Raw genomic sequence first — 21,851 nt, 5'->3', positions numbered from 1 at the left:
AAGGTAACTCCTCCACCCAACAACCCGGCGTCCGCTTTAAAGGAACCATAAGCCAGGGTTTGATTCCTCTCAAGATCTCTTGATTTTCCCTTTCCGCTTGACCATTAGATTGAGGGTGAGCCACTGATGACACATCAAGCCGGATGTGCTCTCGTTGACAAAATTCCTCCATAGCACCCTTGGATAGATTAGTACCATTATCAGTTATAATGTTGTGTGGAAAGCCAAACCGGAATATCACCTTTTTGATGAATTGAACCGTCGTGGCTGCATCACACTTACTGACTGGCTCTGCTTCTACCCACTTGGTAAACTTACCAACCGCCACCAACAGGTGGGTCTTTTTGTCCTTGGAACTCTTAAAGGGTCCAACCATATCCAGCCCCCACGTTGCAAACGGCCAAGTGATTGGAATCATTCTCAACTCCTGAGTTGGAACATGAGCGCGGCGGGCAAATTTCTGACAACTGTCACACCTTTTTACTAAATCCTCAGCATCAGCATGAGCCGTCAACCAATAGAAGCCATGACGAAGAGCCTTAGCCACCAAGGATTTAGAACCGGCATGGTGACCACAATCTTCTTCGTAGATTTCTCGCAAAATCTCACAACCCTCTTTCTGAGACACAGAATGTTGAATTGCTACTGTGACGCTGTAATGATAGAGCTCCCCGTTGAAAATGGTCATTGACTTGGATCGCCGGATTATCTGCCGGGCCAAGGTTTCATCGTCTGGTAACTCGCCCCGGTTCATGTAAGCCAGGTACGGGACTGTCCAATCCGGTATAACATGCAAAGCCGCCACCAACTGGGCCTCCGGGTCAGGAATAGCCAACTCCTCCTCTGTGGGTATCTTGACCGACAGATTATGAAGTACGTCGAGGAAGACATTAGGTGGCACCGGTTTACGTTGAGAGCCTAGACGACTCAAAGCGTCCGCCGCTTCATTCTTTCGCCGGTCTATATGGTCAACTTGATAACCCTTGAAATGACTAGCCACTATGTCCACCTCTTATCGATGTGTAGCCATGAGTGGATCCTTAGAATCCCAAGTGCCAGATACCTGCTGAGCCATCAGGTCCGAGTCACCGAAGCACTTAACCGGGCTTAAGTTCGTCTCCTTAGCCATCCGCAGACCATGGAGTAAGGCCTCATACTCAGCTGCATTGTTAGTGCAAGGGAACATTATGCGGAGAACATAACAAAACTTGTCACCTCGTGGAGAAGTTAATATGACTCCAGCCCCCAAGCCCTCCTACTGTCTAGACCCATCAAAGTGAACGGTCCAATATGTGTTATTTGGCTTTTCCTCCGGTGCCTGCAACTCTGGCCAATCATTGATGAAGTCCACCAGTGCTTGGAATTTTATTGTTGTGCGAGGCGAATATTTTATCCCGTGAGGTCCAAGTTCAATAGCCCACTTGGCAATCCGGTCAGTTGCTTCTCTGTTTTGAATGATATCTCCCAGAGGGGCTGAACTAACCACTGTGATGGGATGACCCTATAAATAATGCTTGAGCTTCCGGCTTGCCATAAAAACCCCATACACCAGCTTCTGCCAATGCGGATACCTCTACTTTGATTCGATAAGAACCTCACTGATATAATAAACCGGCTGATGAACCAGATACTCCTTTCCATCCTCCTTGCGCTCCACAACAATAGCGACACTAACAGCCCGGGCATTAGCAGCCACATATAGCAATAAAGGCTCTTTATCGACCGGAGCTGCAAGGACAGGCAACTCAGCTAACTGTCTCTTCAAATCCTCAAACGGTTTATCAGCCGTGTCGCTCCATACAAAGTCATCCGTTTTCTTTAGCATCTGATATAAAGGGATAGCCTTCTCCCCAAGACGACTGATAAACCAGCTCAAAGCCGCAATCCGGCCCGCCAGACGCTGAACGTCATTGATACATGCCGGTTTAGCCAGAGAGGTGATAGCTGTGATCTTCTCCGGATTAGCCTCAATGCCCCTATTAGACACCAGAAAAACCAAGAGCTTGCCTGCCGGAACACCAAAGACACATTTGTCCAGATTAAGCATCATCTTATAAACCCGGAGGTTACTAAAGGTTTCCTTCAGGTCCTCTATCAATGTTTCCTCCTTCCTAGATTTCACCACAATATCATCCACATAAGCATGAACATTACGCCCAATCTGTTTATGAAAACAATTCTGAACACAATGCTGATAAGTCGCCTGGGCACTCTTGAGCCCGAAAGGTATAGACACATAGCAGAAGGCTGCAAAGGGAGTTATGAAGGATGTCTTCTCCTGGTCCTTAACTGCCATTTTAATCTGGTGATTACCAGAATAAGCATCCAGAAAATACAAACGGTCACAACCTGTCGTAGCATCAATAATCTGATCAATACGCGGGAGAGCAAAGGGATAAGCTGGAAAGGCTTTGTTCAAATCTGTGTAATCCACACACATACGCTAAGTGTCATTTTTCTTAAGCACCAGCACCAGATTAGCTAACCACTCAGGGTGAAAGACCTCCACAATAAACCCCGCTGCCAAGAGCTGGGCTACCTCCTCACCAATAGCCTTACGCCTCTCTTCATTGAAGCAGCGAAGAAACTGCCTGACCGGTTTAAACTTGGGATCTATATTAAGGGTGTGCTCAGCGAGTTCCCTCGGTACACCTGGCATGTCAGAAGGCTTCCATGCAAAGATGTCCCGGTTCTCACGGATGAACTCGATGAGCGCGCCTTCCTATTTTGAATCCAAGTTAGCGCTGATGCTGAACTAGTTGGATGAATCACCAGGAACAAAATCAACCAATTTAGTCTCCTCTGTCGATTTAAACTTCAGTGCCGGATCATGCTCCGTAGTTGGTTTCTTCAAAGAAGTCATGTCTGCTGGATCAACATTGTCCTTATAAAACTTCAGCTCCTTTGTGGCCCAAACCGACTCAGCATAAGCCACACCACCCTCTTCACATTCCAAAGCTATCTTCCTGCTCCCATGTACCGTGATGGTCCCCTTATGACCCAGCATCTTAAGTTGTAGATAAACATAACACCGCCTCGCCATGCACTTGGCATAAGGCGGTCGTCCGAACAGGGCATGATACGGACTCTTGATTTTCACCACCTCAAAAGTCAACGTTTCTGACCTTGAATCATGATCATCTCCAAAAAACCACCTCTAGGGCTATCTTGCCCACTGGATACGGCAATTTACCAGGCACCACAACATGAAAGACAGTGTTCAATGGTTTAAGATTCTTATCTGTCAATCCCATACGGCGGAAGGTATCATAGTAAAGGATATTGATACTGCTTCCCCCATCCATAAGCACCTTGGTGAACTTATACCCCCAACTTGAGGTGCCACCACTAAGGCCAGCTGACCCGGATTATTAACCCGGGGTGGGTGATCCTCTCGAATCCATATAATGGGTTGCTCCGACCAGCGCAGATACTGAGGTACTGCCGGTTCAACAGAGTTCACTGCCCTCTTGTGAAGCTTCTGATTGTGCTTACACAAGCTAGTGGTAATATGATACTGCCCACTATTCAACTGCTTCGGATTGCTCTGATAACCCAACTGCTGCTGCTGTTGATTCCCCTGATGGTTATAACCTCCCTGATTACCCTGATTACCTTGATTGCCATGTCCGGTCTGATTGCCTTGGAATCCTGAACCGGAGCCGCTGCCTCCGTAACCCGGCCCATGAAAACCGCCTCCTGAACTGCCGGGCGGGCCATTGTCACATTGAAACCTATTGGAATTTTTGAACTCTCGCATGATGAAACAATCCTTCCAAAGATGCGACGCTGGCTTCTCCTTCGATCCGTGCTTTGGACACGGTTGATTTAGTAGGTGCTCCAAATTGGGGCCTGACCATCCACCCCTCTGAGGCAGTTTACCCTTGCGACGCTGACCGTTATCCTGGGCATTGGCGTTAGCCACAAAGCCAGGCTAGTATCTGCCTTGCGCTTACCATTGTTCCCATGACCTGCTGGATTATGTTGTTATCCTTGGCACTGCCATTCTTTTTCCCCTTCCCTGGTTTGTCATCCTCAGACTCAGGGTCTTTGGTACTATCTGAATCGGCATATTTCACCAAAGCAGCCATAAGGGTTGAAATGTCATTGCAGTGATGTTTGAGCCTTCCCAACTTCAATTTTAATGGCATAAACCGGCAATTGCCTTCCAACGTCAAAACTGTTGTATCCGCGTTGATGCGGTCTGAGGAATGCAGAATAGCTGAGACACGCTTCACCCAATGGGTTGTAGACTCCCCATCCTCTTGAACACAAGCGGCCAGGTCCACAATCGACATAGGTTGTTTACAAGTATCCTTAAAATTTTGGATAAACCGGTTTTTTAACTCGGCCCATGACCCGCGGAGTTAGCCGGTAAGCTCTTTAACCAAGTACGAGCTGTCCCCTCCAACATCATGGTGAAGTGCTTAGCACACACCGCTTCATCCACATCCAGCATCTCCATCACCATCTCATAACTCTCAACCCATGACTCAGGGGGTAAATCGGCAGTGTAATTGGGCACCTTACGAGGGCCTTTAAAATCCTTGGGTAGTCGCACTTTACACAAAGCTGGGGTGAGACACGGTACCCCTAAAGAACTGAAGACCACACCTGGCTCCACGAAAGTGGTAGGACGAACCGGAGTAAGATGACGAGCCGCATGATGTGCTGCTAACTCAGCTTCTCGACGTGCACGACCATGATCCATCACATCCTGCGCATTAGCACCATCACCTGCCGGGTTATGCCCTCGCGGCGAGTTACGGTGACGTGCACTGCTTGACACGGCCGGTTCATCGATCTGCCTGCTGTAGCTCCGACTCGGACGGGGGGTGGAATGAATCCTCTCGCGACTATGCGAATAGGCTTGCAGCTCGGTTAAAGTTGTTTGAAGGAGTTCTGTGGCCTGTCGTGTCTCAATCGCCACTGGTGACTCGCCGTCAACTGGGAGGGCTGCCAATCGTGAAGTGGCAGCCACAATATTATCCAACGGGTTGGAGTAATGCCCCGAGGGCGTCGGAACATACTGTGGCACAATGTTGTTCTGACGAGGCGGGTCCATCGTGCGCGGCTGAACCGGCGCTCCTGTTACCGGTGCCTCTGTCCGGTTTATCACTGGCTGGTTACTGGTTCCCGCTCCTAGCGTGTTGAAGAGGTTTCTTGGATCATAACCCGGTGGGAGGTGCGACCGATATCTCCTCCTCATGACATCATCTAAGGCACTCTGATCCAGCCTAAGCCGATAGGCCTGAGCTTCTAACTCGGCCCGTTCTGTAGCCATCCTGGCGTTCTCTGCTGCCAGGTCCGCTTTAGCCTGAGTTATCTGATCTTTCACCTTTGCAATCTCCGCGTTGTGCTGATCCCGGTTTGCTGCATCCACCTCTGCTGCCAGCAATGTTGCTAAAGCGTCAAACAAATCAGACAAAACCTGAGTAGGAGGCGGCATAGAGCCCCCCGCCCCTGCCGGCGTTGCTGTTGCTGAACCGGAGATCATTGCCGCAGCTCTAGAAGAGTGTTGTGCTGGCTGTGTACTGGCCATGAAGATCGCGACCCGGTTTGGCGGATCAAGGGGGTCCGGAATACTGTTGCCATCGGAACCTCCACTAATTCGGCCATCCTGTAACTGGTATAGCGACTCGGTCTCTCCGGTTGAAGACTCTCATCGGAGCAGACAACGGTTTCGCCACCAGATACCGATCCATCCGCACATTCCGCTCCGTGGATGACACCTACGAAGACATGCTTTATGGTGGGCTGAACCGGGGCAGAGCTTGCACGCTGAGCCGTCTCGATGGTGTTGGTGCAGATGTCCGGCTCAGGGTCCGGTTCGCCGATCTTGCTGATGAAGAGGAGAATTCCACCAAAGGGGACCTGGTACCCGTATTCAATTGAACCGGCCTCGGGACCCCATCTTGCATCGTCGATGTAGAGCTCGCCGCGATGACTCTTAGTCATCCGGCCCATAGCGTATCCCTTGAGTCCTTCGAAGCTGCCCTTCAAGAACTCAAAACCATCGTGCGATAGCCCCACGGTGGGCACCAACTGTCGTGGTTTTGTCACGGCAGATGTCCTCGTGAAAGTACTTAGTCGTGGAGCCATCGTTACGGGTTAGCTTAAAAGGGTTAAACCGGATAAGGGACACGAGAGTTTTATACTAGTTCGGCCCCTTCGATGAAGGTAAAAGCCTATGTCTAGTTGTGATGGAATTGCAGGGGTTTCGATGACCAGGGAGCGAATCCGCTTTGCCTGGGTCTCGAGTTGTTGTGTGTTGTCTCGTCCCTAAACCACCGCCGGGTCGTCCCTTTATATACATAGGTTGACGCCCACCGGTTTACAGAGTCCCGAGGCCGGATCATAAAAGTGTCCGGCTCGGTCTCCATTTCTTCTAACTTACAATACAACTTACATATTCATGTCAGTTTATGTCTACAGGCCTTAACCCGCCCTTGGGCCATGGGCCTTCCTGAAGCGCCACCATCTTTGTCTCCATGGGCTTCTAATCTTCATAGAATTAACTCGGGTACTCCTGGCCGGTTTACGTCCAGCAGTAATATCCCCAACACCGCAGGCCATTGGTGTTGAGATAACGGTGCAGGAACCGGGGTTGTACTATTCGTCGCCACCAAGGCCGTCGCGGACCACGTTAGGGATGTACCTGTATCGAGTGTTCGAGCATTTCAAAGAAGTGGTCAATCCATCAATCGAAGTCATGCCGACGCTGTTGGTGCTAGGGTCCATCAGACTTTCCCCATGTTGCTCGGAACGATGGATGGCACAGGGCCTACCCTATCGCGCGGCGGAGGCCACTGCTTCTTTGCGAGAAGAGGCAGGGCTGGCTGCCTGGATGTGCTCTAATTTGAGGTAACAACTAAATCTTGTCAGATACTAGTTAAAGCTGAGCTATCGGTGTGAAGCACTGATGTGGCAGTACATTTGATTGTGACATGTTCTATTTTTGTACCTGAACTTTTTTTACAAAGGGTTGTACGTCAACTTAATGTGCTAGCAGAACTTAGTGTTGTCTGTCTGTTTTCTTTGCACATCATTCAAGATATTTCCCCGTCATTGATAAAGACGATGAACCGTTATATACGAGTTCGTTGGTTTCAACGTAGCCCTACCCGTAGCAATCCACTGCTTCCACCCTTATTATGCGGACTGCGTGAAATTTTTGTATGCAAGTTCAGTTTGCTATGATGTTCTATATGATTGTGTCAACTATATAAGTTTTTACTGAGCATCGGCAATGCATATGGTTGAAAGATGTATTTACGAGCATCAACCGATGGGTCTCTCTCTCTCACGCACACAAACACAGACACACACAAGTGGGTCCCGTTGAATTATTTGTTCGCTCGTGGCAGCTTTTAATTAGGTTCCACTATACTCTAACTTTTTTCTAAAGTTATTAGTTGAGCTCAGTGACTTCAAAAAGTTGTACAGAAGCCTTATTTCGGACATTCCCGCGTTGTTGAATGTGGTCTGAGTAGCCATGTAAAGTGGTATTGTACTACGCAAGATTTTTTTTTGAACATCAGCAATGCAACTGGGCCGACAGTTGCACACAATATCCGAAAATAAGCGCAGCCTAGCCTATCTTTCTTTTAATAAAATAAAATGCACAACCCAGTTAATTTTTTATATAATAAGATTACCAAGCCCAACATAATTTTTTAATAATATTCGTATCTCAATATTATTTTTATACAAAATACTCAGTCCAGACCATCATTGTTTTTTCACCCATCCCAGAAAATGCGTCAATTTCTACTAAAATCAAATGGCTTGTAAATTATCAAAAATGATAAATGCGATGCATGTACACAATATTATTTTTGACCCAGCTCGGTAAAAAGGTGTATTCGAATAAATAATCAAATGCGCTATAAATTATCATAACTAGTTTTTTTGAGAAACAATTAGCATAAATAGTAAATCGGCTATTATTATTATTTTTAACCAGCCCAGGAAATAGATTATTTTTTGGGGACATTTACATCTATGCCCCTAATTTGCGCCCACTCTCAGATTTACCCCTAATTTCAAAGCCTGCTCAAATTTTCCCCTCCGCCGTTAGGTGCACTTACAGAAATACCCTTCTGTGCCGTTACCGTCCGCTCAAAGTAGGTCAAAGCCGGTAAAGGGATTTGACCATCTTGAAAAAAATAGCAAAAAAATTCTAAAAAATCTAAAAATTTGTGGGATCAAAGATACTCAGGTTCGCAAGGTGCGTGCAAAGTTTCGTGCTGTTCGTACATTCCAAGAGCTCGTGTCAGAGGAAAAACAATAAATATGTAAGCCTGTGAATAGTAAATTCAAAAAAAATAGTAAGAAAAATCAAAAAAAATATGAAATTTTTTGGCATCAAAGAGGCCCGGGTCTGCAAGCTGCGTGCAAATTTTTGTTGTGTTTGGACATTGGAGGGGCTTGTGGAGAAAAAAACAAAATTTGGCTCAGGAAAAAAACTTGGGAAAAATGACTATTTTGTTTTTTCTTGCTAGAGCTCCTCGCATGTCATTTGATCACAAAAACTTGCAAGCACCTTGTGCACCCAAGCCACTTTGATGCCAAAAAAATCATATTTTTTTAATTTTTTGCTATTTTATTTCAAATTTATTGTTCACAAGCGTGCAGATAAACTTTTTTTCCTCGCCACGAGCTCCTGGAATGTCCAAATAGCATGAAAATTTGCACACACCTTGGGCACATGAGTATCTTCGATCTCACAAAATTTTAGATTTTTTTAGATTTTTTTTGCTATTTTTTTCAGGGCGGTCAAAGCTGTTTGAATGGACGGTAACGGCGCAAAAGGGCATTTCTATAAGGGCACCTAACGGCGGAGGGGCAAATTTGAGTAGGCTTTCGAATTAGGGGTATATCTGATTAGGTGGTTCGAGTTAGGGACAGAAATGCAAATGGCCCTATTTTTTGAGTCAAAGCCCAGGAAACAGATGCATTGGCAAACAAAATGAAATGGGATGTAAAACCTAAATAAATGGGTTGCGTTCCGCCACAGCTTTCGAAACTTACTTTGTTGGCCCACTAGAGGAAGCATGCGCAAGGTGTTGTCGATTTAGTGAACAAAATGATTTGATGGTCTAAAACAAAGAGTCAACATATTATTCTGACATATGTAGTCGTTGGATTGACATCCAACGGCAATCCTGCTTCTCCAATCTCTCATCTAGTTGCTCCTGCCACACTCGCCAAACCATCACCGGCTGGAGCGCCTGCATCTGCCTCCCGTGGTCGGCTATGCTGCCGCACAGGCCTCGCCGGCCCACTCTACTCCCAACGGTGGCCAGGTCATACATGTACTCACCCACACCTTTTGTTATTCTCCGACGAAGGCCGCCTTACCCAGCAGCCGAACTAGTCCCTCGTACTCCCCTCTGCCATGGACTCCAGTGCCCCTTGTTCCATGACTCCAGATCGTTCCCATCTTAGGCCTCGCCGGCATCCATCGCCTTGGAGCTCTTGGTGCGGCGTGGTCAATGTGGTCAAGGAACGCCTTCCATCGGAAGAGAACTATACGTGGAGAGGCTGGTAGTTGGGTCCACGACCGCAGCAAGGAAGTGCCTCCTTATTACACGCAAAATAATGACTCCCCCACCTGACAGCAGGACCTACCAGAAGGGCCACGAAATTTTTTTCCCCTGGCAGATGGGACCCACCAGCTACATCTTCGTACACAAGGAAGTGCGTCCGTATTATAGGCAAAAAATGATTATTCCCCCTAAAAGTTGGAACATGTTGGTATAAAACCGGCAGATCTCGGGTAGGGGGGCCGAAGCTGTGAGTCTAAGGATCAATGGTAACCAGGGACGATGGGGACACGATGTTTTACCTAGGTTCAGGCCCTCTTTAAGGAGGTAAAACCCTACGTCCTGCTTGATTGTATTCGATGAGTATAGGGGTTACAAGAGTTGATCTACCTCGAGATCGTAATGGATAAACCCTAGTTGTCTAGCCTATGATTGTTCTGATAGCCTCTACAGACTGACCCCTCCGTTTATATACACACCGGAGGGGCCTAGGATTGTACAGAGTCGGTTTGCAGAGGAAGGAAACAGTACATCCGGACATCAAACTTGCCATCCACACATATAGGAGTCCTACTCGGACACGGGGGGTAGTCTTCTGCTTTATCTTTTAGGCCCATCAGTCCGGCCCATATCAAACAGACCGAACACCCGAGGACCCCCTAATCCAGGACTCCCTCAGTAGCCCCCGAACTTGCCTTCAATGACGATGTAGTATCCGGTTGATGTCTTCGGATTTGCAAGGCAGGTTCTTCGACACACTTTGGATTGATGACAGTCTGGCTTTGACCTCCACGTTTGGCCTTTACGATTCCTTCCTATCGTCGCCTCGATTTCCACGCGTCGGGTGAATGTCAATGGTTAATAATAACTTTTGGACAAATAAGCCCCTTACCACACAGGGGCGGCATCTATATAAGGAGGTTAGATCCCCAAATGCCATGCACTTCGCACAATGATCATCAGAGCTAGCCACGGAAAACTTCAGAACATGGCTGATACGTCTCCAACGTATCTATAATTTATGATTGCTCCATGCTATATTATCTACTGTTTTGGACTATATTGGGCTTTATTTTCCACTTATATATTATTTTTGGGACTAACCTATTAACCAGAGGCCCAACCCAGAATTGCTGTTTTTTTTGCCTATTTCAGTGTTTCGAAGAAACGAAATATCAAACGGAGTCCAGACGGAATAAAACCTTCAGGAACGTGATTTTCTCACCGAACGTGATCCAGGAGACTTGGACCCTACTCAAAGGAGTCAAAGAGGTGGTCACGAGGGTGGGGAGTGCCCCCCCTAGGGCGCGCCACCCTGCCTCGTGGGCCCCTCGATGCTCCACCGACGTACTCCTTCCTCCTATATATACATACGTACCCCCAAACGGCCAGAACAGGATCCAAAAACCTAATTCCACCGCCGCAACTTTCTGTATCCATGAGATCCCATCTTGGGGCCTGTTCCGAAGCTCCGCCAGAGAGGGCCATCATCACGGAGGGCTTCTACATCACCATAGCCTCTCCGATGAAGTGTGAGTAGTTTACCTCAGACCTTCGGGTCCATAGTTAGTAGCTAGATGGCTTCTTCTCTCTCTTTGGATCTCAATAAAAGTTCTTCCCCTCTCTTGTGGAGATCTATTCGATGTAATCTTCTTTTTGCGGTGTGTTTGTTGAGAACGATGAATTGTGGGTTTATGATCACTTATATCTTTTGAGCTAAGTAGTTTTGCTCTATGTGCTTCACTTATATCTTTTGAGCGTTATAATTTTGCTCTATGTGCTTCACTTAGATCTTTTAGAGCACGGTGGTGGATTTGTTTTAAAGAAACTATTGATCTCTCATGCTTCACTTAAATTATTTTGAGAGTCTCTTAATAGCATGGTAATTTTATTAATAATAATATGCTTGGTATTCAAGATTTGTGAAACTTTCTTTTGAGTGTGTTGAATACTAAGAAAAGATTGAAGCATGATAATTGTTTTGAGATATGGAGGTGATAATATTAAAGTCATGCTAGTTGAGTAGTTGTGAATTTAAAGAATACTTTTGTTAAAGTTTGTGATTCCCGTAGCATGCACGTGTGGTGAACCGTTATGTGATGAAGTCGGAGCATGATTTATTTATTGATTGTCTTCCTTATGAGTGGCGGTCGGGGACGAGCGATGGTATTTTCCTACCAATCTATCCCCCTAGGAACATGCACGTAATACTTTGCTTTGGTAACTGCTAGATTTTTGCAATAAGTATATGAGTTCTTTATGACTAATGTTGAGTGCATGGATTATACGCACTCTGACCCTTCCACCTTTGCTAGCCTCTCTAATACCGTGCACTTTTCGCCGGTATCATACACCTACCATATACCTTCCTCAAAACAGCCACCATACCTACCTATTATGGCATTTCCATAGCCATTCCGAGATATATTGCCATGCAACTTTCCACCATCTAGTTCATCATGACACATTCATCATTGTCATATTGCATATCCCGGTACACCGCCAGAGGCATTCATATAGAGTCATATTTGTTCTAAGTATCAAGTTGTAATTGTTGAGTTGTAAGAAAAATAAAAGTGTGATGATCATCATTATTAGAGCATTGTCCCAGTGAGGAAAGGATGATGGAGACTATGATTCCCCCATAAGTCGGGATGAGACTCCGGACGAAAAATAAATAAAAAAAGAGGCCAAAGAAGCCCAAATAAAAAGAGGCCATAAAAAAGAGAAAAGGCCCAAATAAAAAATATATATATATAATGAGAGAAAAAGAGAGAAGGGACAATGTTACTATCCTTTTACCACACTTGTGCTTCAAAGTAGCACCATGATCTTCATAGTAGAGAGTCTCTCATGTTACACTTTCATATACTAGTGGGAATTTTAAATTATAGAACTTGGCTTGTATATTCCAATGTTGGGCTTCCTCAAATTGCCCTAGGTCTTCATGAGCAAGCAAGTTGGATGCACACCCACTTAGTTTCTTTTTGAGCTTTCATATACTTATAGCTCTAGTGCATCCGTTGCATGGCAATCCCTACTCACTCACATTAATATCTATTGATGGGCATCTTCATAGATCGTTCATACGCCTAGTTGATGTGAAACTATCTTCCCCTCCTTTTTGTCTTCTCCACAACCACCATTCTATTCCACCTATAGTGTTATATCCATGGCTCGCGCTCATGTATTGCGTGAAGATTGAAAAAGTTTTGAAAAAGTTAGAGTATGAAACAATTGCTTGGCTTGTCATCGGGGTTGTGCATGATTTAAATACTTTGTGTGGTGAAGATAGAGCATAGCCAGACTATATTATTTTGTAGGGATAACTTTCTTTGGCCATGTTATCTTGAGAAGACATAATTGCTTTGTTAGTATGCTTGAAGTATTATTATTTTTATGTCAATATAAACTTTTGTCTTGAATCTTATGAATCTAAATATTCATATCACAATTAAGAAGATTTGCATTGAAATTATGCCAAGTAGCACTCCGCATCAAAAATTCTCTTTTTATCATTTACCTACTCGAGGACGAGCAGGAATTAAGCTTGGGGATGTCTGATACGTCTCCAACGTATCTATAATTTTTGATTGCTCCATGCTATATTATGTACTATTTTGGACTATATTGGGCTTTATTTTCCACTTTTATATTATTTTTGGGACTAACCTATTAACCGGAGGCCCAGCCAGAATTGTTGTTTTTTCCCTATTTCGGTGTTTCGAAGAAACGGAATATCAAACGGAGTCCAAACGGAATAAAACCTTCGGGAACATGATTTTCTCACCGAACGTGATCTAGGAGACTTGGACCCTACTCCAAGAAGTCAAAGAGGTGGTCACGAGGATGGGGGCGCCCCCCACCTAGGGCGCGCCCCCTGCCTCGTGGGCCCCTCGATGCTCCACCGACATACTCCTTCCTCCTATATATACCTACGTACCCCCAAACGATCAGAACAGGAGCCAAAAACCTAATTCCACCGCCGCAACTTTCTGTATCGACGAGATCCCATCTTGGGGCCTGTTCCGGAGCTCCGCCGGAGAGGGCCGTCATCATGGAGGGCTTCTACATCATCATAGCCTCTCCGATGAAGTGTGAGTAGTTTACCTCAGACCTTCGGGTCCATAGTTAGTAGCTAGATGGCTTCTTCTCTCTTTTTGGATCTCAATACAAAGTTCTCCCCCTCTCTTGTGGAGATCTATTTGATGTAATCTTCTTTTTGCGGTGTGTTTGTTGAGACCGATGAATTGTGGGTTTATGATCAGGTCTATCTATGAATAATATTTGAATCTTCTCTGAATTCTTTTATGTATGATTGGTTATATTTGCAAGTCTCTTCGAATTATCCGTTTGGTTTGGCCAACTAGATTGGTATCTTGCCATGGGAGAAGTGCTTAGCTTTGGGTTCGATCTTGCGGTGTCCTTTCCCAGTGATAGAAGGGGCAGCAAGGCACGTATTGCATCGTTGCCATCGAGGATAACAAGATGGGGTTTATTTCATATTGCATGCATTTATCTCTCTACATCATGTCATCTTGCTTAAGGTGTTACTCTGTTTTTAACTTAATACTCTAGATGCATGCTGGATAGCGGTCGATGAGTGGAGTAATAGTAGTAGATGCAGAATCGTTACGGTCTTCTTGTCACGAACGTGATGCCTATATACATGATCATGCCTAGATATTCTCATAACTATGCTCAATTCTGTCAATTGCTCAATAGTAATTTGTTCACCCACCATAGAATACTTATGCTCTTGAGAGAAGCCACTAGTGAAACCTATGGCCCCGGGGTCTATTCTCATCATATCAATCTCCATCACTTTAATCTTGCTTTGCTTTTTTACTTTGCTTTTACTTCTTACTTTGCATCTCTATACCAAAAATATCAAAAATATTATATCTATCAGATCTCACTCTCGTAAGTGACCGTGAAGGGATTGACAACCCCTAATCGCGTTGGTTGCGAGTAGCGATCGCTTTGTGCAGGTACGAGGGACTTGAGCGTGGCCTACTACTGGATTGATACCTTGGTTCTCAAAAACTGAGGGAAATACTTACGCTACTCTGCTGCATCATCCCTTCCTCTTCGGGGAAAACCAACGCAGGCTCAAGATGTAGCAATGTCCAGCGCTCCTCGCTCTTCTCCGCGCCCCCACGGGCCTCAAGCGGGTGATTGGCGAAGCTGCTCCGTATCTCACCTCCGGCTGAAACGACTTCAGATGCAGGGATATATCCCCCCCCCCCCCCCGCGTATATCTAGTTTTCATGCGGGCGGGTTTGGCCTTGATTGGCAATGACATGCTAGCATAGAATTTCCCGAACCCCAACATGGAGGAAAGGTTGTGCTTTGTCTCATTTCTTCTGAGGGGATTAGGATTCCCGATCCACCCCTTCCTTAGGGGTCTATTGGAATTCTACGGGAACTAGTTGCACAACCTTACACCAGGTTCCATCCTGCACATATCAGGTTTTGTCACTCTCTGCAAACTACTTTTAGGCTGCGAGGCTCATTTTGAATTGTGGAGAGAGTTGTTTTGCCTCGTCCCTCGTCATCAAGGGGGTTCCATATTTGAAGTGGGTGGCGCCGAAGTATTTCGCATAGCCGGATCAGGTTACCTCATCGGAACTCCCAAAAAGTCAGCAAGGTCAGGTTACTTGCCCATTCCGAACTCTCGATAGTCAAAGTCATGGCCATCACGATAAAGAAATGCATTCAGCCCCTTTAGTCCAGAGTAACCCCTTGGTATTACAATGGAGAAGATGACGCATGTCGTTATAAACGCGAGAGTCCGGATACCCGGCCGCTCTGACCGCCATTCTGGCAGATCTTTATAAAGGGGAGAAAGAAGAATTTGTCCGTTTAAATTGTCGGGAAGGCTTTTCCATGTGCTCCCTTCGTCCGGGTTTATTAGGCCCAAAGACCACTTTGATAGGACCAAGGCAGTGCTAGAAAGCAAAAGCTTGAAAATTAGAGCTAAAATTGGCAAATTAGCAGGCTCTCCTCTAGCTTAAAGTAGATGCTAAATTAATAAGTCGTGGCAGCTTACATGCGCATGCAAACGTAATGAACAGCTGGCGCAAGAAACAACGCATTGCATGGGGCGGCTTGCAGGCAAACAATTGCATGCACTGGCTTGCATGCATGGCTCATAACTGCTCACTCGGTTAACAAGGCACCACATAGGAATACGGAATGATGTGATTGGAGCAGGTTTGGCTTGCACGACCTCACATTTTCGGATGGGGCTTCGTGGCCAAGAGGCCCTTTAAACCCGGACGAAGGGAGTATAACCCCATTGAATGGGTAAGTTAGAAGGAATAGAGACTGAGCCTCATTGAATGGGTAAGTTTTTGATTATCAGGATCGTATCGCCTCATTATCAAGGTATGCTAACCAAATCGTTCTGACCGTCTTAAAGCAGACATGGAGAAAGGTGGTAAAAAATATTCACTGCCCCTCCCCATAGCCAGATGACTATGCTCGCAATGAGGACACCGGCTCCCAAGAAGATCCGGATATATCTATAGAGTTTGATGATGGAGTCTTTTATCAAGCGAGCCTTCATGGCTCGGAAGTGGCTATTATGGCAGACTACCCCGACCTCCTCTCTTTTCCAATGTAAGTATTAGGAGATTATCCTAAAAATGAAACCCCCCCCACTTGTGTCTCACCCAGCACACTGAATCGTGCTTCATAGGATCGGCGCTCTGCGAGCCGCACCCCAAGGGCAGCCCCCCGGAAGGTAGCATCTATGCAGGGTGAGCCTTCAAAACGGAAGGAACCAGGAGTGCCGTCAAGCCCCCTCCTTCATAAAAGAGGTATATCCTTTAATATGTGCCTAGGCATAAGACCAGATTGTCATATGTCTCCTCCCGTTTTATTCTAGGAGGAGCACATGGCGAACCGTGTCCAAAATCCCAGTTAGCCAATTATCAGCTAATCCGACACTGGACTCATCAACTAGGACAAGAGACAATACGGATGGGGCCCCGGCTCATCCACCTCATGAGGATTCGAATGAAGTGTCCATCACAAATTCCGAAGTAGAGAGCATGCTGAATCACCGATGACTGAAAGAGACTATGCGAGCTCCAATTTTTGTTGAGCGGGAATTTACTGCCCTCAGCACCGTGGATGCCTATATCCGAGCCGCCTGGGACGGACTTGCTGGAGCTGCCCACCTGTTTTCAAAAGAAATACAGGTAATGGTTTGGGTAATTTTTAATAGATATATGCCAGTAGCCCCCGATACTTGAAGTGGTTCAGGCAAACGGATTTAAGGATCGTGATGACCGTAGGTTCTCAAAGAGAAGAACAACGCGTTGTCCCAGGAGCTTGAGACGAGCCGAACAAAGCTAAAGCCGCCACCACAGAGCTGGAGGAGATGAAGAAAGCCACGATGACCACTGGGCAAAAGAACAAACTGGAGGAGGAAAAGGATAAGCAAGACGAAGAGATAAAGAACTTAGAGGCTCAGTTATCGGATGCACATAAAGAGAATAAAAAGTTGAAAGGCGGCATATTTGGTATGACCTTTGAACCATCCAAGGGACTCGTATTATCCCGTAATTCAGAGTGCTATAATGCTTGTTCTTGCAGGTTTGTTAACCGGGCGCCCTGAAGAGGAGGTATCTGGGTTCCAAGGCGACGTGCTAAAAGAGCTGTCCGTAGTGCACGAGCGGCCCAGAAGGCCATGAAGGGTATGGTCAAAGCCCTACGGCCATTCGATGCCACTCCAAAAAGTATGGAGGGGTTGGCGACCTTTTGAAAGGGGCCCGGCACCGTTTTGAGCTACGGAAGACCCCGACATGCCAGGAAGGTGCACATGAGGCATGGGCGATGGTGAAAACACGCTGCACCGGGCTCGATCCGAATCATATGGTACGAGTTGGACCTCGGGGATGGGATGGGAAAGAGATTCCCGGGAACTTGGTATGCAATCAAGTGATGATAGCTGCGAAATATTCGCAAGACGGTTGTAACTTAGACAGTCCTATAGATGACATAGAGAAAGAGTAGGCGTTCGATTCCATGTATCAAATGTACTTTATCATCGAACTTATCTCCGACCGAACTTGTCAAAATTTGTCATCGCAGGCCTTCGGCTTCAACCTCCAAACCAAGAAGTTGGAGTGTTTCCGGATACCATGTTAGAATGTAATGAAAATTCATTATGTCTGGAAACCAGGCAATCAAGTCATATTGCTCAAACAGACAAAACTTGTTCGGGGAGTTGTGTTATATTACAATTTAACGTAAGAAACATCTTCCAGGGAAAATAGTTTCGTTAAGGATTCCTTTTGTTGGGTTGGCACGCTTAATTATGCATGCCTAGGCTTTGTTTTGAAGTATGGGCAGCCTATCCCGTATTTATTAGAAGAACTACATAAGTGTAGACTATCTGACGTTGCTTGTCGACCAATTATTCCCGTAATAACGCTAGCCTTTGGCTTCACCCGTTCGAGGTACAGATCTAGATTACCCAGTTGTAGCAATCGCAGAGGTACTCCCTTTACACCCTAGTTGAACAATCGGGAACGTAGGGTATAAGCACAGGAGCGAGGCAACCCGGCTTGGAAAAAAATGAAGTCATAGAGGTGCATATAATGTCAAAAGATGTATAGAACAAACGACGTAAGCAATGTATGCAACAAGCTTTTAGTAATAAGCTTCGTCAAAGAAGCCCCCAGTTATAGTGGGGTATACACATTTAAAGATGTGTACCCCTAACAGTTCGGTAGATCCGAACATACCCTAGGATATAAAAAGGAAAAATAAAAAGGAGAGAAGAAAAAAGAAACCTAGTCAAAAATAAAAAAGGATGCGACCGAACTATATGTAGAATCATCGGAGCCGAGCAGCTTCCATGGATTCGGCTCAAGGCGATTGTCCAATGTGTTTCGAAGGCGATAGGCTCCTCCTGTGAGAACTTCATCTATGATGAAGGGGCCCTCCCATCTTGGTTTGAGCTTATCCTTCTTCTTCTCCGGCAGACGTAAGACAAGTTCGCCAACGTTATAAGTCTTGGTCCGCACTTCTCTGCTTTGGTATCGCTTGGCATGTTGTTGACAAAATGAGGAACGGGCTCGTGCAATATCACGTTCATCTTCGAGGCCATCTAGGTCGTCCTGCCGATCAAGCTCGGCTTCTTGCTCTTCGTACATGTGCACTCGAGCTGAGTCATGAATGATGTCACAAGGCAGGACAGCTTCTGCACCGTACACCATGAAGAAAGGTGTGTATCCAGTTGTTCGGTTAGGTGTAGTACGCAGCCCCCAGAGTATGAAATCTAGTTCCTCAACCCAGTCTTATCCAACTCCCGTAGGGAGTGCACCAGTTGCGTTTTGATGCCGCTCATTATCATACCATTAGCCCATTCAACCTAACCTTTTGTTTGAGGGTGGTATACGGATGCATAGTCGAGTTTAATGCCCAATTTAGCACACCAGTTTTTCACCTCATCGGCTGCAAAATTAGAGCCATTATCAGTGATGATGCTATGGGGACACCATAGCGGTGTACCACGCCAGATATAAAGTCAATCACTGGCCCTGCATCGGCCGTTTTCACTGGTTTGGCCTCTATCCACTTAGTGAATTTATCCACCATAACAAGTAAATATTTCTTTTTGTGGCTTCCCCCTTTAAGGGGTCCGACCATATCAAGGCCCCAGACCACGAAGGGGCAAGTGATGGGGATTGTTCTTAAGGCAGTGGGAGGCATATGACTTTGATTGGCAAAAAGCTGACATCCCACATAGCGCTAGACAAGGGCTTGTGCATCTGCTCGGGTCATTGGGCAAAAAAAAACTATCCGGAAGGCTTTGCTTATGAGGACCCGAGCTGCGGTGTGATGGCCGCCCAGACCAGCATGTATTTCAGCTAAGAGTTGTTGTCCCTCCTCTTCGGAGATGCACCTTTGGAGAACTCAGGTAGTGCTTTTCTTGTATAGTTCGCCTTCGTGAACTTTGTAAGCTTTAGAACGCCGAACTATACGATGGCCCTTGTTTTGATCATCAGGAAGCTCCTACCTATTAAGGTAGGCTAGGAAGGGTTCGGTCCATGGAGCAATAACAACCACGATCTAATGAGCAGAGGGTATTATTTCGGTATCTGAACCCCCGATGATACCTGTATCGTATTCGGCTGCTGGGGGCGTGATCAGGTCCATACTTGGGTCTCCGCTCTCGTCCTGCCATACCATGGATGGCTTGAAGAGCCTTTCCACAAAGGTGTTGGGCGTGACGGGGTCACGCTTGGCGCCCATGCAAGCGAGTATATCTACTGCCTGGTTACTGACTCTAACGACGTCATGAAATTCGAGCCCCTCGAACAAAGCCAATATTTTTAATACGGCGTTTCAATATGCCACCATTTTTGGATCTTTTGCATCAAACTCTCCATTTACATGAGATATTGCGAGGTTTGAGTCGCTGCGCACCTCTAGGCGGTGTATGCCCATGGAGACAGCCATGCGGAGACCATGTAGAAGTGCCTCATATTCGGTTGCATTATTAGAGTCCGTATACATGATTTGTAACACGTAGCGGACTGTTTCCCCCATAGAGGATGTCAAGATGACACCAGCCCCCAGTCCGGCTAGCATTTTAGAGCCGTCGAAGTACATGATCTAGTTGGAGTAGGAACTGTACTCTTTGGGGAGCTCGGCTTCCGTCCACTCTATGACAAAGTCGGCCAACACCTGAGATTTAGTAGCTCGACGTGGCTTGTATGTTATTTCAAATGGTAAGAGCTCAATGGCCCATTTAGCTATGCGGTCGGTGGCATCCCTGTTGTCTATAATGTTGTTAAGTGGCACTTCGGATGCCACCGGGATCGAACACTCTTGAAAATAGTGTCAGAGCTTTCAGATGCCATAAAGACCACGTAAGCTATCTTTTGGTAGTTAGGGTATCGGGATTTTCATGGTGTAAGGACCTCCGATACGTAATACACTGGCTTTTGGATGGCGAATTTATGCCCCTCTTCGCCTCACTCGACGACGAGTACAGGCTTCACTACTTGGTGAGTTGCGGCGATATAAAGCAGCATAGCCTCGCCAACACTTGGGGCGGCTAGGATTGGATTGCTTGCTAGTAAGGTTTTTCTTTCTTCCAATATGGCTGGGGCCGCTTCCCTCCATTCGAAGTTGTCAGTGCATCTAAGCAGTCTGTAAAGTCGTAATGCTTTTTCTCCTATAATGGAGATAAAGCGGCTCAAGGCCACTACGCACCCTGCAAGCTTTTGGACCTGTTTTAGGTCTGTTGGCATAGCCAATTGCGACAAGGCTCGGATTTTAGCTGGGTTTGCTTCAATTCCTCTGTGGGAGACAATGAACTCTAATAGCTTTCCGGCTGGAACACCGAAGATGCATTTTTCCGGATTAAACCGTATGCCATATGTTCGAAGGTTGTCAAATGTGAGACGGAGATCATCCACCAAGGATTCGACGTGTTTAGTCTTGATGACCACGTCGTCCACATATGCTTCAACTATCTTGCCGATTTGTTTTTCCAAGCATGTTTGAATCATGCGTTGGTAAGTGGCACCAGCGTTTTTAAGCCCAAAAGGCATAGTGTTGAAAGAGAAAGGCCCATACGGGGTGATGGACATCGTTGCGGCCTGGTCGGACTCCTTCATTTTAATCTGGTGGTATCTGGAGTAAGTGTCGAGGAAACACAATGAGTCGTGTCCCGCGGTCGCATCAATAATCTGGTTAATGCGGGGCAACGGGAAAGGGTCTTTAGGGCCAGCCTTTTTGAGGTCTTTGAAATCGACACAAAGGCGCCAATATTTATCCTTCTCCGGCACCATGACCAAGTTGGCTAGCCAATTTGGGTGTTTGATTTCTCTGATGAACCCGGCCTCGAGTAATTTGGCTAGCTCCTCCCCCATAGCTTGTCGTTTGGGTTCGGAAAATCACCACAGCGTCTGCTTGACGGGTTTGAACCCTTTGATTATGTTGCGGCTGTGTTCGGCCAGTCTGCGTGGGATCCCGGGCATGTCTGAAGGGTGCCAGGCAAAGATATCCTAGTTTTCATGTAGGAACACGCGCAAGGCGGCGTCTACCATCGGATCCAGCTGTGCTTCGATGGACGTTGTTTTATTAGGATCCGTCGGATGCACTTGAAATTTAACTATTTTATCTGCTGGTTTGAAAGAGGTGGATTTAGGTCTCTTATCGAGAATCACATCATCCTTGTCCATCGTGGATCGTAGGGTGGTTAGTTCTTCGGCCGCAAGGGCTTCGGACTGTGCCTCAGGCGCCAAGGATGCGGTTTTTTTTTGACGCGGAGTG

Source organism: Triticum urartu, chromosome 1 (assembly GCF_003073215.2).
Source record: "Triticum urartu cultivar G1812 chromosome 1, Tu2.1, whole genome shotgun sequence".
Taxonomy (NCBI): domain Eukaryota; kingdom Viridiplantae; phylum Streptophyta; class Magnoliopsida; order Poales; family Poaceae; genus Triticum; species Triticum urartu.
Note: the sequence above shows the minus strand (reverse complement) of the source record.